General features: G+C 41.1%; 1 pseudogene; it reads right to left on the bottom strand.

The window, feature by feature from the left end:
* Nucleotides 1-10,810: 10,810 nt before the first annotated feature.
* LOC129561704 (nucleolar RNA helicase 2-like) lies at nucleotides 10,811-14,928 on the bottom strand (annotated as a pseudogene).
* Between the last annotated feature and the right edge of the window lie 641 nt (nucleotides 14,929-15,569).

Below are 15,569 nucleotides of genomic sequence, written 5' to 3'. Positions count from 1 at the left end.
ATACTTAAAAGCAGATATTAAATTGAAAGGGAAATACAAATTATAACAAATAGCTAACAATTTTTAAAAAGCATTTAAATATATCTGGATTTTGAAAAATATTTTATAAATTAATTCAGTCATATTTAATACTTTTAAAAAAATAAACCCATTTGCACTTCTAATACTAAATGTACATAAAGTTTCCAATGTAAGAATTAATATCTTACTTTCATTCATGTTATACCTGGACTGCGGGTTCTTAAATTTTTTGGTCTCAAGACTCCTTAAGCTACTGAAAGTTGTGGAGGACTCCAAAAAGACTTTATGTTAGAATTAACACTGGGAAGTTTTTAAAACACAAGAATATATAAGCACAAATTCCATTAGCTCTCAGAGCACTGATGACATTACATGTCTTGCAACCTCTTAGAACACTCCACTGTATACTCTAGAAAGCATGAGAATGAAAAGGGCAAATAAAGTCTTAATAGTATTAAGAAAAAAATAGCGTGATCTCTAGACCCTGAAAAGGTGTCTGGGACTTCAGGGGTCCCCAGAACCACCGATCTATAGCCACATAGTATAAATTGAAGAGTAAGGTGACTCATCTACCATTGCTGCACCATCCTTGCTGCTCCGGTGCCACTGCTGTGAATACTGTGATCCTCTGTGAACACCTCTCCCTCCATAAACTGGAATCTGAAGAGAAGCAAGAAAATGGGCACTTGCCATTATTACTAAATGATTCTTCACTATGCAAGGATCTATTTATTGTATTAGCGCTATCTGACAGGAAGACTGACTAGCTCTTATGTCTTTTCTCTTACTTAAGCACTTCCTCCATTTGCCCTCGGGCCCTGAAGAGTGTTAGTTCCTAGAGCTGAACCAGCTCTCTGCCACATCCTGAGTGCGACTCTGGCTCTTCTCATCCCTGGCCAGTGACTTTTCAGTATCTTCTAACTTGCAATTTAGGTCTATTCTGGAGTTCCCCCTTCCTCAGGATGGTGCTACCTCCCCCATTTCTTATGGCTATCCTAAACTCCCAGGGGTTATATAAAATACTGAGTGGATCCTTAGGGGAGGAAAGTAGGTCCTCTCTGGGATCTTTCTATAGCAGCCCCGCGCTAGGCAATCTGAGTTAGTCTAGTTCTTGGTACACTACCCATGGGTCTCACTTCTGGAAATGCTGAAAGCCCATCTACATATGGGTTTGCATCCTGCTGGCCCTCAGCACATGGGGCTGGTGATGCCTCCAAGACTGCAGCAGTGACCTCCTCCCTTCACTGGCAGGGCCCCCCCCCCCCCCCCGCTTCCGCTGCCTGGTCCTTCACTTGGACTGGTGCAGAGACCTACTCCTTCTCTTTCTTCTGAATAAACTTCCTTATCTGAAAAATCTTCTGGATCGCCTTCCATCCCCACGTCAGATGGGGTCTCTAGTCTCCCCGCCACTTAGCTCTTCCATGTCATTGTCCTGCTGGCCTTCCCCCAACACACCTCAAAACAGGGCAGGAGTTGTCTCTAGTCTTGGATCCCTCAAACATCAGGAAACATTTGGTCATATCACCCTCCGCACAGGGCTCATTTCAGCATATAGGGGCATAGTACAAGGACTTTAGGGGCTTCCTTGATGGCTCAGCCGTGAAGAATCCACCTGTATCAGAGGAACCACTGGTGACATGGATTCAGTCCATAGGTTGAGAAGATGCCCTGAAGGAGGCACGGCAACTCACTCCAGTATTCTTGCCTGGAGAAATCCATGGACAGAGGAGCCTGGTGGGCTACAGCAAAGAGCCCAACATGACTGAGCGACTTGGCACTCACTCACAAGGACTTTATGCTACACTTTACACTTCTCCTCAACTGCAAATCTTCTGCCTCTCTTAGGCTCAGAGCTGTTTATCAGGGTTAGTGGCAGGGCTGATGAGGTACCTGCTTTCTTTACACCCTCTTGGCAAACCTCTCCAGGCTTACACCAGAGTCCTCGGGGTTTGCCCTAAAAGGGTAAAGTTGCTTTTCTCTTTGCCTCTCTATTCTGTTTCTTGCAAGTCTCCAGAGGAGCAAGTACAAGCCCCACGTTTCTGAGTCAGATAGGAGAGCAGTCCAGGAACGAATATTGATTCCTCATTATTATTCTGCCACCTATACCTTACTCACTAGATTTTGCTAGTGAGTAAGTAGCACTGTTAAATGTTCAAATAATTACTTTTTACTCATGAATATAGATCAACAAAGGATCTTTTTTTGAGAGGAAAAGGATCCTTAGTAGTTCGGGGTGCAGTCATTGAGGTCATTTTAACTATTCTGCCATCCTGGCAGGCATAGGATCGAGGTTCCAAGGCCACACTGAAGTAGGGCGCCTGTGCACAGTGCTGGCTGTGGCCGCCCTGGTGGAGCTGTAGGGCTTGTTGCTTTAATAAGCCCCGCCACCACTAAGTTGTTCAGCCACCCAACCCAGTCTGGTCTCCCTCCAAGTCTTCCTTAGCCTCCTCACCTTGCAATTGCTCTCTGCCGAGCTTAGCTACTTCCCCAAGCCTTTTTCAAAGGCGCTCTTACGTGTGCACCCCCCTAGTTTTTCACACTGAGGACTACTTCAAAGGCTGGCAGCCCTGGGAAGGGAGGCCTGACAATAAAGGAAATCCCAACTGGAGAAAGGTTTGCTTTGGCAGCTGCCTGATTGTTCTGTAGGTGGGGAGGCGCCTGCTCCAACCTCTGTAGCTCACTTGCCCGCACAGCTCATTACAGATGTTTTCTTTTGGTCTGGTTCCCTTCTGGGCCTCTGAGCCCCGACTTCTAGCAGGCTTATGTAAATTTTCGTGAGGCCTCAGCTGCTCCTGCCTCCATTGATCCCTTTATCTGCTGCCAATAGGAGACTTTCTTAATCTTGCTTTGAGCCACACTCAGGAGGGGAGAGGCTTAAACACTCCAAAGGTGGGGCCCATTGCTATTTGGTTCTGCAGCTTATTCCAAGGTCACAAGGCTTAGAAGGAATGCGTTGAACAACCCTTCTACCAGAAAGCCTGCTCCATCATGTGTTTCCTCCAAGAACCCCTTGTGGGCCTTCACAGAAATCCTGAACTTCAGCAAGAATTATTATTTCTTTGTGCAGGGCTTGCAATATATGTATTTTTAAATCACCCTGCAAACCAAGCTAATCACGGACTGAATTCACCTTAGTAGTCGTGCATTGTTAGTCACTTAGTCTTGTCTGACTCTCTGCAACCCCATGGACTGTAACCCACCAGGCTCCTCTGTCCATGGGATTCTCCAGGCAAGAGTACTGGAGTGGGATGCTATTCCCTTCTCCAGGGGATTTTTCCTGACCCATGGGTCAAACCCGTGTCTCCTGCTTTGCAGGCAGATTCCTTATGGTCTGAACCACCAGGGAAGTTCCCTTACTGATATCCAATTGAGGACCCCTGACTGACTTGCCTAAGCTAGGAATTCTTGACTCAACTGAAATAATTTTGACATTCTCTTGCAGTGCTGCTTTATTTCAAATGCTTTTGAAAAGGTCTGAACCCTAAAGGTCAGAAAACAGTCCACACAGCTCCAAGGATATGTGCATGGACATGTATGACACCCTGGGGGTCTCTGTCCTTCAGGTACACTGTGACATCTGGCCAAGTTAAGTACTGAGTCCTTCTCTTGATGAGATGGGGCCCACACAAACTCTTCCCTGAAGACTGTGCCACGAACTGCTGACAGGGTGGCCTTTCGCTGTCACTACCATGAAGTGGGTTCATCAGCAAGGGACATAAGAATGCAGGCACCCTTTGTTCTTCGTGGTTCTGTCCAGAGGCTGCTTCCCCTCTCAGAGGGCTTCCTCGGTCACCTTCAAGGGCTGTTCCCATCCCCCGCTGCTGCCCTCACACCATGAAAGTTCAGAGCAGCTGGACAAACACCACGTGCCCAAGTTAAAGTAACAAAGACCTTTCCTGGGGCCTCAAGCTTTTTGGTGATAAGAGATTGTTTCCTAAAAGAAAACAATCCCTCAGAACCTAAACCACCTGCTGAAAAACACTTCCTGCCTGTCTGATGCAATTTGAGGACAAAACCTGGATCGGAGCATTCTGTAAATTGCTTTGAATTGGTTAGGAAGTAAGTTGTCCTTGTATTGTTTTCTGTTTGCCCTGAGTTAACTCAAAAAGTAATAGAGCAGAGGTGGCCAATGGGAAGCTCTGCCCATGTCAATTACACCATGATATGGGCCAGTAGGATAATTTCCAAGAGATCCAATGTGTGTATTTAAAAAAAAAAACAAAACACTGGATATACAATGAAAGGGTGGAAATTAATTCACCAAACTCCTCAGAGAAAGCAAGCTCTGGTTCAAAGGCGTAAAGTTCCCTGGGCTGGGAATTAGAACCTGTAAGAGGCATCCTTATAAACAGAAACAAGAATAGTTGGCCAACTAACCATTTTCTAAGGAAGACAAGTGCAATTAATGACTAAACTTTAGTTTTCCTTAGTGAAGCAAGGCCAGAGCAGAACTTCTGGGTTAACAGAGGAGACGCTGAGTTGTGCCTCATGTCCTACAGGTATCTCTGCTCAAGCTCTTGGCATCTCCCTCAACTAGTGACCTGAAGAGTCTAGAGTATTTTTGAAATATTAGTTGAAGGAGTGCCAAAGCATTAGCTTGCCAAAATCTTAGCCACACGTTTGGCTAAGACCCAGGACCTGAGGACTTGCCCATCTTGGAACTCTGACCAACTCAAACTGCGGAGATAGCACCGTTCATCAGGACAGATCTTTAAACTGGATGATTCGTGTGTCCTTCCAGATTCACCTCTTGAGGAGTAAGTAGGTGTACGTGGGGAGATCTCAAGGCCAATCTATATGTTAGGGATAAAAGGAGGCGCAGGACACCTATGCAGCCACTCAGCCAATTTTCACCAGGCAACAGGTGTACAGTTATTAAATTCCCTAATTCTCTTACCCCAGGCATCGTCTCATATCAGCCAAGACCCACCTGAAATGAGTTGACTCCACATAGAGAGTCTCTGGGCCCCACACCTAAAGCTCTCCTCCCTGCCCCCCAGGGCCAGTAGGAATTAGGAAGGCATATAGCTATGGATGAAGAGATGAGGTGGAGGAAAATGCGCCTAGAGAACAAAATCATCTCTCAAAGATGCTGACAAGGCATCTGAACTGTAGATTCCTCTGTTGAAAGCCCAAATATGACTAACCTCCCTTGTGCCTAGTTATTTGCTTAAGGTCCTTTGACCTACAATATAGCCCCCAAACCTACTGAATCTGTCTTTACAACAAATTCTCATTGGGATTCTGTCCCATGTCATTGCCATTCCTACACTCAAGCACCCAGCTCTGCAGCTGGAATTCTTTGTGTATCCATCCTCTCTATTAACATGGATGTGTCATTTGTTTGCTCTCCCCCCCTAGGAAAGGATAAACTCTTTCCTGAAAGCTCAGGCTCAGAGCAGAGCTCTATGCACAATGATAGCAAGTGCTGGAAGCTTATATTCCACCACCAGCATGGCCTGGCAATCCTCTGCCTCCCCAGAGCCAAGCCGTGGCCCCTTTATGGTGAGGGATCCTTTTGGGCTTTGCTCAAATTTTTCACTAAGATGAAATGCAAACTCAGTGTATCATAGTTTGTCTTTGTTTTGGCAGAATAAAAGACATTTTGCCAAAATTAAAACAGAAAATTTGGAGTCAGTCTTAAATATTTTTTTTTAAATGAGGGGATGTCACATGTTCATAGGTTTGTGTGTGTGTGTGTGTGTGTGTGTGTGTGTGTGTGTGTGAGGGCAGGCTCTTTGAGGCTCAGCTAGTGTCAGTGGCTGCTCAGATGTTCTTGAACACCAGATAAATATAAGAGAAAGTATATTGATTTGGTTTGCATATTGGGTTGGGATTGTTCAACTTGGAGAAATGAAGCCTGAGGAACAATAGGCTGAAGAAAGTCACTATTTAAGTATTAAGTTTACAAAAAAGGTTAAGCGGCTTCAAAACGGCTTAAAGACTTAAGTATAAAACATGACACCATAAAACTCCTGGAAGAGAACATAGGCTTTTGCCTATTCTCCAACATAAATCATAGCAGTATTTTCTTAGATCATTCTCCTAAGGCAAAAGAAATAAAAGCAAAATTAAACAGATGGGACCTAAACAAATTAGTAAGCCTTTGCACAGCAAAGGAAACCATAAACAAAATGAAAAGACAAATTACAGACTGGTGGAAAATTTTGCAAATGATGTGATTGACAAGGGCTCTTTTTCCAAAATATACAAACAGCTCATACAATTCAATAAAAAAAAAAACTCAATCAAAAAATGGGTAAAAGACCTAAATAGACATTTCTCCAAAGAAGACATACAGATAGCCAACAAGCTCATGAAAAAATGCTCAACATCTCTAAATATTAAAGAAATGCAAATAAAAACTACTGTGAGGTATCACCTCACATGGGTCAGAATGGCTATCATCAAGAAGTCTTCAAATAATAAATGCTGGAGAGGGTGCAAAGAAAAGAGAACCGTCCTACACTGTTAGTGGGAATGTATATTGGTATAGCCACTGTGGAGAACAGTATGGAGGTTCCTTAAAAAAACTAAAAATAGGGATCCCGCAATCCCACTTCTCGGCATATACCCATAAAAGGCAAAAAATCTAATATGAAAAGATGCATGTATCCAAATGTTCACTGTAGCACCATTTACAGTAGACAAGATATGGAAGCAACCTAAATGTCAGATGAATAGATAAAGAAGATGTGGTACATATGGAATTGCTCAGCCATTAAAAACAATGAAACACTGCCATGTGCAGCAACATGGATAAACCTAGAGCTTATTGTACTAAGTCAGAAAGAGAAAGACAAATATCGTATAACAACTCTTATACAGGGAATCAAAAAAATAATACAAGTGAACTTATTCACAAAATAGAAACAGACTCACAGACATAGAAAACAAACTTACAGTTACCAAAGGGGAAAGAGGGGGCAGAATGGATAAATTAGGAGTATGGGATTAGCAGATGCACACTACTATACAGAAAATAATAAACAACAAGTATTTATTATATAACATAGGGAACTATACTCAATGAATTGCTTTTTTTTAAAAAAAAAAGTGAGATACAGCTTAAACTGCTGCATGAGGGATTTCTGTATTAATGAAAATCTATATTAAATGTGAAAATGGATTACACCAAGGGACAATATGGAATCTTCTCTAAGTGTCACTAAAATAAAATTTGTCAGTTATGGATAGTTTAGCACTGGACCTAATGGAAGGAATAAGGGACATCTTTTCTCCTATTTTTAGTTGAATTAAAAAGTCCCAACAATGGATCTCTAGCTTTAATATACTTATCTGGTATGCATTTGTAACCAACCATAAATTGATTGTACTAGAAGAGATTTCTTTATAATACATTATTTATGAGGAGAGCTTGTGTGGACTATAAGAAAAAAAATTTTAATGTATATGTAATTTATGTGTACTCAAATTGAGGCCACATTTTTAAAAACAACCACATCAAAGAAAATTTGGGAGAAAGCTATATCTCAGCATATTTTAGACAAGAGAATAACAATCTACATTTTGTTAATTTTTAAATTTTTTTCACTTACATTCTAAAGTTGTACCTCTTTCATCCCTTCGTTTCTAGTCTGCAGCCATGCTTCACAGGAGCAGTCATGACTATGGCAACAGCCCTTGCCATGTGCTAAAGGGCTTATCTGCCCGGCTTTGCTTCTGCATTAAAAACAAACCCGAGGGACATCACTAATTATTAGAGAAATGCAAATAAAAGTTACAGTGAAGTAACACTTCAAACTGGCCAGAATGGCCATCATCAAAAAACCTACAGACAATAAATGCTAGAGAGAATATGAAGTAAAGGAAAACTTCCTACAGTATTGGTGGGCACATAAACTGGTACAGCGACTGTGGATAACAGTACGGAGGTTCCTTAAAAAAATAAAAATAGAACTACTGTATGATCCAGCAATCCCACTTGTGGGCATATATCCAGAGAAAAATCATGCTTCAGAAAGATACATACACCTCAATGTCCATTGCAACACTGTTTAGAATAGCCAGGACATAGAAGTGACCTAAATGTCCATCAACAGAGGAATGAAGAAAGAAGATGTGGCACACATATACAAGGAATATTAGTCATAAAAAAGAACAAAATAATGCCATTTGCAGCAACATGAATGGACCTAGAGATTGTCATACTGAATGAAGTCAGACAGAGAAAGACAAATATCTTATATGTAGAATCTTAAAAAAAAAAAAGATACAAATGAACTCGCCTACAAAAAAAGAAATAGAGTCACAGGTGTAGAAAATAAGCATCTTTATTTTTATGGTTACAGGGGGTAAGGGGGTGTGAAAGATAAATTGGAAGACTGGGATTGACATATACATACTACTGCTGCTGCTGCTGCTGCTAAGTCACTTCAGTCGTGTCCAACTCTGTGTGACCCCATAGACGGAAGCCCACCAGGCTCCCCCGTCCCTGGGATTCTCCAGGCAAGAACACTGGAGTGGGTTGCCATTTCCTTCTCCAATGTGTGAAAGTGAAAAGTGAAAGTGAAGTCGCTCAGTCGTGTCCGACCCTTAGCGACCCCACGGACTGCAGCCTACCAGGCTCCTCCATCCATGGGATTTTCTAGGCAAGAATATACATACTACCATATATTAAATAGATAACTAATAAGGGCCTGCTGCATAGCATAGGAAATTCCACTCAATACTGCATAGTGGCCTATATGGGAGAAAAATCTGAAAAAGAGTGAATATATGTACATATATTGATATAACAGATTCACTTTCAGTTCAGTTCAGTCCAGTCGCTCAGTCGTGTCCGACTCTCCGCGACCCCATGAATCATAGCATGCCAGGCCTCCCTATCCATCACCAACTCCTGGAGTTCACTCAAACTCATGTCCACAGAGTCGGTGATGCCATCTGGCCATCTCATTCTCCGTCGTCCCCTTCTCCTCCCGCCCCCAACCTTTCCCAGCATCAGAGTCTTTTCCAGTGAGTCAACTCGTTGCATGAGGTGGCCAAAGTACCTAAAATGAATACAATGCTATAAATCAACTATACCCTAATAAAAATCTAAAAACAAAAAACTGAGGGAAGTTCCCTGGTTGCCTAGTGGTTAGGATTCTGGGCTTTCACTGCCGAGGGCCCAGGTTCAATCCCTGGTTTGGGAACTAAAGTCCTATAAGCCATACAGAACAGCCAAAAAAATTAAATTAAAAAAAAAGAAAAAGAAACAAAAAATATCAAACCCAGCAAAAGAGACACAGATGTATAGAACAGTCGTTGGGACTCTATGGGAGAGGGTGAGGGTGGGATGATTTGGGAGAATGGCATTGAAACACGTATGTTGTCATATGTGAAACGAATCACTAGTTCAGGGTCAATGCATGTTATAGGATGCTCGGGGCTGGCATGTGGGGATGACCCAGAGGGAGGATAAAGGGAGGAGGGAGGTGGGAGGGGGGTTCAGGAGGGGGAACTTATGTAAACCCGGGGTGAATTCATGTCAATATATGGCAAAACCAATCAATATAATATTGTAAAATAATTTGCCTCCAATAAAAAATAAATTAATTACACACACAAAAAAAATATCAAACCCAAGTATTCATTAGTATTTAATATATGATAAAAGTAGATTGTTCAATAAATGATCGTGAGAAAATTGGTTAACTCGTGGGAAAAAAAATGATGTTAGATCTTTACTTTGAAGTATAACTCAAAATAAATTCCAAATAAATTAAGTGTCCAAGATAAAAACAAAAGAACTGGCTAATCAGTCTTTGGAGGGAGAAATCTATTATAAACAAAATGACAAAGGTGGAAAATATTAAAAAGATTTAACAAAGATTCACAATCTAAATGTTAAAAACTCTTATTGATTAAATATACACATGTAAAATGAAAAATAATAATATTTTAGGGGAAAAATCTTTGTAGCATATGTGAAAAGTGATTATCATTAATATATAGAACTGGCCTTTCAGATAAATAAGGAGGAACTCATCAATAAGAGAAATAGAGAACATAAATGAGAAATTCCCAGGAAAAAAAAAAGGCAAAGACTAAATACAAATATGAAAAAACGTTATTTTCATATAAATAATTAGATGAGATACCATTTTCAAACCCAAAACATTGACTATCATTAAAAAGAGTAACATGACACTGGCAAGGGTAAGGGCAGCCTGGCACTCACCCAGCAGGCTGGCAGGAATGAAATGGGTACTTTTCTGGATAGCAATGAGGTGGTGAGTGATGAGTGATAGTTGCTTAGTCATGCCTGACTCTTTACAACCCCATGGACTGTAGCCTGCCAGGCTCCTCTGTCCATGGAACTCTCCAGTCAAGAATACTGGAGTGGGTTGCCATTTCCTTCTCCAAAGGCTCTTCCCGACCCAGGGATCCTGCATTGTAGAAGAGTCTTTACCATCTGAGCCACCAGGGAAGCCTACTATTAAGAGACATTTCTAAGTATAAAGACAGGTCAGCTTAAAAAGTATCAGCAGATACACGCTTGACTTAATCTTACAATCTATAGACAATACATTAGAATACGTAATGAATCCATACACCTTTTCCAAAGGAATACCCAAGACAGAAGTAGCAATGAAGTTATAAATGATAGTCATCAATCAGATGAAATAATTTAGATGAAGCTTTTCTCTCTTGAAGAAATGGGGACTGGGCAAGCAGTCAGGAAGAAAATACAATGTGCTTTTAACTTTGTATGAAAAATAATGCTCAGTTCCACATTGTTGAACATAGTTCTGTTTTTGCCAAATAAATCCTCTACTTCAAATTACTGTCCAAATGCTTTATTAAAACTCTGCTTCTGGCCTTTGTTTTGGAATCTATTACTTTCGTTGCCACCTCCTGATTGCTGTCCTCTGAAGCTTCTCCTTCTTTCCCGCTGTCCCCTACCTAACACTTCGGTTGCCCTCGCGCTGTCCCCTGAAACCTCAATTGCCTTCCTGCTGTCCTCGGAAGGTGTGATATCCTTCCCATGGGCCTGCTAGCTCCATTTGCTCCGTGGCCACAGAAAGCTGCCAGTGCTGTGAGTCATGCCACTTTTCCTGTATTTCTGTTACTGATGCAGTAGGGATATCAAAGCAAACACCCTGCTTTCCTTTAAGACCACTCCCTTCACTTTGGAATCACTATTCTCACCCAGCTGCTCTTTAAGTTCTTTCCAAGCATAACTAATGCTTGTCATTTCAATTGAGTACCACAAGATCATGGTCACAAAGCCTGTTTCTGAGTTGATCAAGGAGTGCTGGTCTAACAATGTGGCACTGGAAGGGCTGCTGCCAGGCCTTCCACAGCTCCCTTCTCCGCAATCAGCTTCTCAGCTGACTGCTTGAAGTGACCAATCGCAGTGGGAGGCACAGAGTCCAAGAGCCTAATGGCATCTTTGCTAGAAGCTTCTATTATCTCTGTTGCAGAAGGAACACCTATTCATTTAAACTTAATTCCTGCTTTTTGCTCCACTTGGGCTAACGACATTCTTTTTTGTGCTGGTAAAAGCAGATGCAAACCCTGGTCCTCCCAGCTCTACGTGTTTGCCCAGAACGATGAATGTAGGATTCAACATCCTCTGGTGGAGAACTTTGAACAACCACATCAACCTCACGAATGTCTAACCCACGTGCCGCAACACTGACTGCAACCAAAACTCCAAAATCACCATTTCTAAAACCTTTCAGGGTGATTTCCCTCTGTTTCTATGGAATGTCTCTGTGTAATGACTGGCCATCCTGTCTTACAACCACATTCCGTGACAACTCCTGGGCTTCTTTCTTCATTTCACAAAATATGATAGTGCGTCCTTGCAAACCACTGTGTATTCAGATCACATCTCCAATAACTGCTGCCCTCTGAGTCCAGTGGCACTTGATAGCCAAACGTTCTACAGTTATTGCCGTTTTCTGCGTCTTTTTACCAATCAGGTCCACTTGTCCGTATGTAGATTTCATGTATTTCTTAACAACATTACACACCCAATAGGGGCAAGTTGCAGAAAAAAGCAAAGTTTGGGGATTGTCTTCTGAATCTTTCTTATTGCCACACATAAAATCTCTTCCAACTGATCAGCAAAGCCAATATCCAACGTCTGGTCAACTTCATCCAGGACAACATGCTTAAGTTTGGTGAGATCTAGCCTGCCATTCTGCAGATGGCCTTTGATACGAGCTGGTGTCCCAACCAGGATATCGGTCCCATCCTGCATGCCTTCAATTTGTCCTCCACAGGGAGTTCCACCATAAAAACAAGCCACTGCCAGCTTTTTTGTGATGTCACTGAAGTCTCTACTTACTTGACTTGCCAACACCCTTGTGGGTGCAAGAACCAGTACCTGAGGGGCACAGCCTCTCTTCTGGTCTTGCAGTTCTGCAAGAAGTTTTTCAACCAAAGGGATAGCAAAGGAGAATGTCTTTCCAGTTCCTGTCCACGCCTGTGCAACCAAATCCTTCCCACTATAGGCATGGTGAAACGTCTTTGCTTGTATAGGAAACAGGAAGGTCAACCCACAGGCTTTGAGAACTTTAGTAGTTTCTTCATATATGGCAAAAGTAGAGAAAGCTCTTTCTTTTTGCTCCACAGTCATTTCCTGCTCTAACTCAGTTTTCTTAACTGGCAGCTTCCTTGGAGTTGGAGTCAGGTCCAGACTCAGGGAATCCATTCTTGAGGCTGGGGCTTTTCTCTCGAATTTCTCCATTTATTTTTTATGGACCAACAAACTTAATACACAGTTATTTCACCCAGTAATTTCACTTCTGTGTATTCAAAGGAAGGAAATAATGTTTATACAAAGATAATTATCACATCATAGTTTAAAATAGTGAAAAATTAGAAATAATCGAAATACCTGAAAAGAGGGAATTGGTTTTATCAATTATTATGCTATCTATAGACTAAGACACTTTCATTAACAATCATTCTGCAGATGAATACTTGTTGACATGAAAAAATATTTAACCTACCTCTAAAGCTAAAATTATATGTGAGGTATGACAGTATTGGGCTTCTCAAAGGAAATCAACCCTGAATATTTATTGGAAGGACTGATGCTGGAGCTGAAGTTTTGGCACCTGATGTGAAGAAACAAATTATTGGAAAAGATGCTAAGGCTGGGAAAGACTGAGGGCAGGAGGAGAAAGGGACGACAGAAGATGAGATGGTTGGATGGCCTAACTCAATTGACACAAGTTTAGCAAACTCAGGGAGATAGTGAAGGACAGGGAGGCCTGGAGTGCTGCAGTCCATGGGGTTGCAAAGAGTTGGACTTGACTGAGTGACTGAACAGCCAAGGTGGCTCAGTGGGTAAAGAATCAGCCAGTAATGCAGGAAACACAGGAGATGCGGGTTGTGATCCCTGGGTCAGGAAGATCCCCTGGAGGAAGGCACGGTAACCCACTCCGGTATTCTTGGCCTGGAGAATAGCATGGACAGAGGTGCTGGTGGGCTACAGTCATAGAGTTGCACAGAGTCAGACACAATTGAAGTGACTGAACATCATGTGGCACGTGACAGTATTAGCTGCATCCTTCTGTATGCTTTGAAACATGCACAACAAAAAGTTTTTTCTGAGAGTAAAAGTATGGTTTTCTTTTTCCTTCTTTTGCTATTATTTTCTGAAATTCTGTCTACACTGGGTATATAACACATACCAGAAAGAAAAGATAATTTCTTGACAATAATTTTTATTTTTTTTTTTATTTTTTTTTCCAATTTTATTTATTTTTTTCAAGTTGAACAGACTAAATTTCTTTAAACAAACTTACTTATACTCCAGAGTCCTTTAAAAACTTAATAGCATTTATACATTGAAGGTATTTGATTTTCTTGTAACTAGCACTTCAAATGCAACAAGCATTTGAAGCAACAAGCATTTGACCCAACAAGTAAAACTTTCTACAGTTCATAACTTTTATAAATAAATTAAATGTACAGTGAATAAGTTCTCTGAAATATTTCAATATTTCTGCAGGTTTAGTAACATCGTAAAATACATTTCAACTAAAATTCACAAATCTAAAAACCTGTTAGGCATTTTTAGGCATTTTAAGTTGGAAATGAAGACCAATGTTACATCGTAATATGCCAATTACAAATAGTACTTCAAATAGCAAATACTACAGTTTGTCCCAAACTTTAAAAACTATTCATGAACTCAACACTGAACTATTGATGGCTATGAGAATTGTTTCCTAGCCTTTTTGAAAATTTCAACCCATTTACGTTTAAGGTAATTATTGATAAGTACGATCCCGTAGCCATTTTCTTTATTGCTTTGGGTTCAAGTTTATACACTCTTTCTGTGTTTCCTGTCTATAGAAGATCCTTTAGCATTTGTTGGAGAGCTGGTTTGGTGATGCTGAATTCCCTCAGCTTCTGCTTGTCTGTAAAGCTTTTGATTTCTCCTTCATATTTGAATGAGATCCTTGCTGGGTATAGTAATCTGGGCTGTAGGGTATTTTCTTTCATCACTTTAAGTATGTCTTGCCACTCCCTTCTGGCCTGAAGAGTTTCTGTTGAAAGATCAGCTGTTATCCTTATGGGAATCCCCTTATGTGTTATTTGCTGCTTTTCCCTTGCTGCTTTTAATATTTGTTCTTTGTGTTTGATCTTTGTTAATTTGATTAATATGTGTCTTGGAGTATTTTGCCTTGGGTTTATCCTGTTGGGGCCTCTCTGGGTTTCTTGGACTTGGGTGATTATTTATTTCCCCATTTTAGGGAAGTTTTCAACTATTATCTCCTCAAGTATTCTCTCATGGTCTTTCTTTTTGTCTTCTTCTTCTGGGACTCCTATGAGTCGAATGTTGGAGCATTTAACATTGTCCCAGAGGTCTCTAATATTGTCCTCATTTCTTTTAATTCGTTTTTCTTTTTTCCTCTCTGTTTCATTTATTTCTATAATTCTATCTTCTAGTTCGCTTATCCTGTCTTCTGCCTCTGTTATTCTACTGTTTGTTCCCTCCAGAGTGTTTCTGATCTCATCTATTGCATTATTCATTGTATATTGACTCTTTTTTATTTCTTCTAAGTCCTTATTAAATCTTTCTTCCATCTTCTCAATCTTTTTCTCCAGGTTATTTATCTGTAACTCCATTTTGCTTTCAAGATTTTGAATCATTTTCACCATCAAAATTTGAAATTCTTTATCAGGTAAATTCCCTATATCTTCTTCTTTTGTTTGTGTTGGTGGGCAATTATCTTGTTCCTTTACTTGCTGGGTATTTCTCTGCCTCTTCATCTTGCTTATATTGCTTTGCTTGGGGTGGCCTTTCCCTCTTCTTGAAGTTTGTGGAGTTCTCTTTATTACGTAGTTTCTTCGCTGTGTGTGGGGTTGGACGGGTGACTTGTCTGGGTCCGGGTTCCCTGGTTAGGGAAGCATGTGTCGGTGTTCTGGTGGGTGGAGCTGGATTTCTTCTCTCTCCTTTAGAAGACAATGGGCTGCTTTTCTGGGAGCCTGATGTCCTCTGCCAGTATTCAGAAGTTGTTTTGTGGACTTTACTCAGCGTTCAAATGTTCTTATGATGAATTTGTGGGGGAGAA

Source organism: Moschus berezovskii, chromosome 5 (assembly GCF_049115385.1).
Source record: "Moschus berezovskii isolate FMDL1 chromosome 5, NW_MosBer_1.0, whole genome shotgun sequence".
Taxonomy (NCBI): Eukaryota; Metazoa; Chordata; class Mammalia; order Artiodactyla; family Moschidae; genus Moschus; species Moschus berezovskii.
This window is presented reverse-complemented; position numbering and strand designations above follow the sequence as displayed.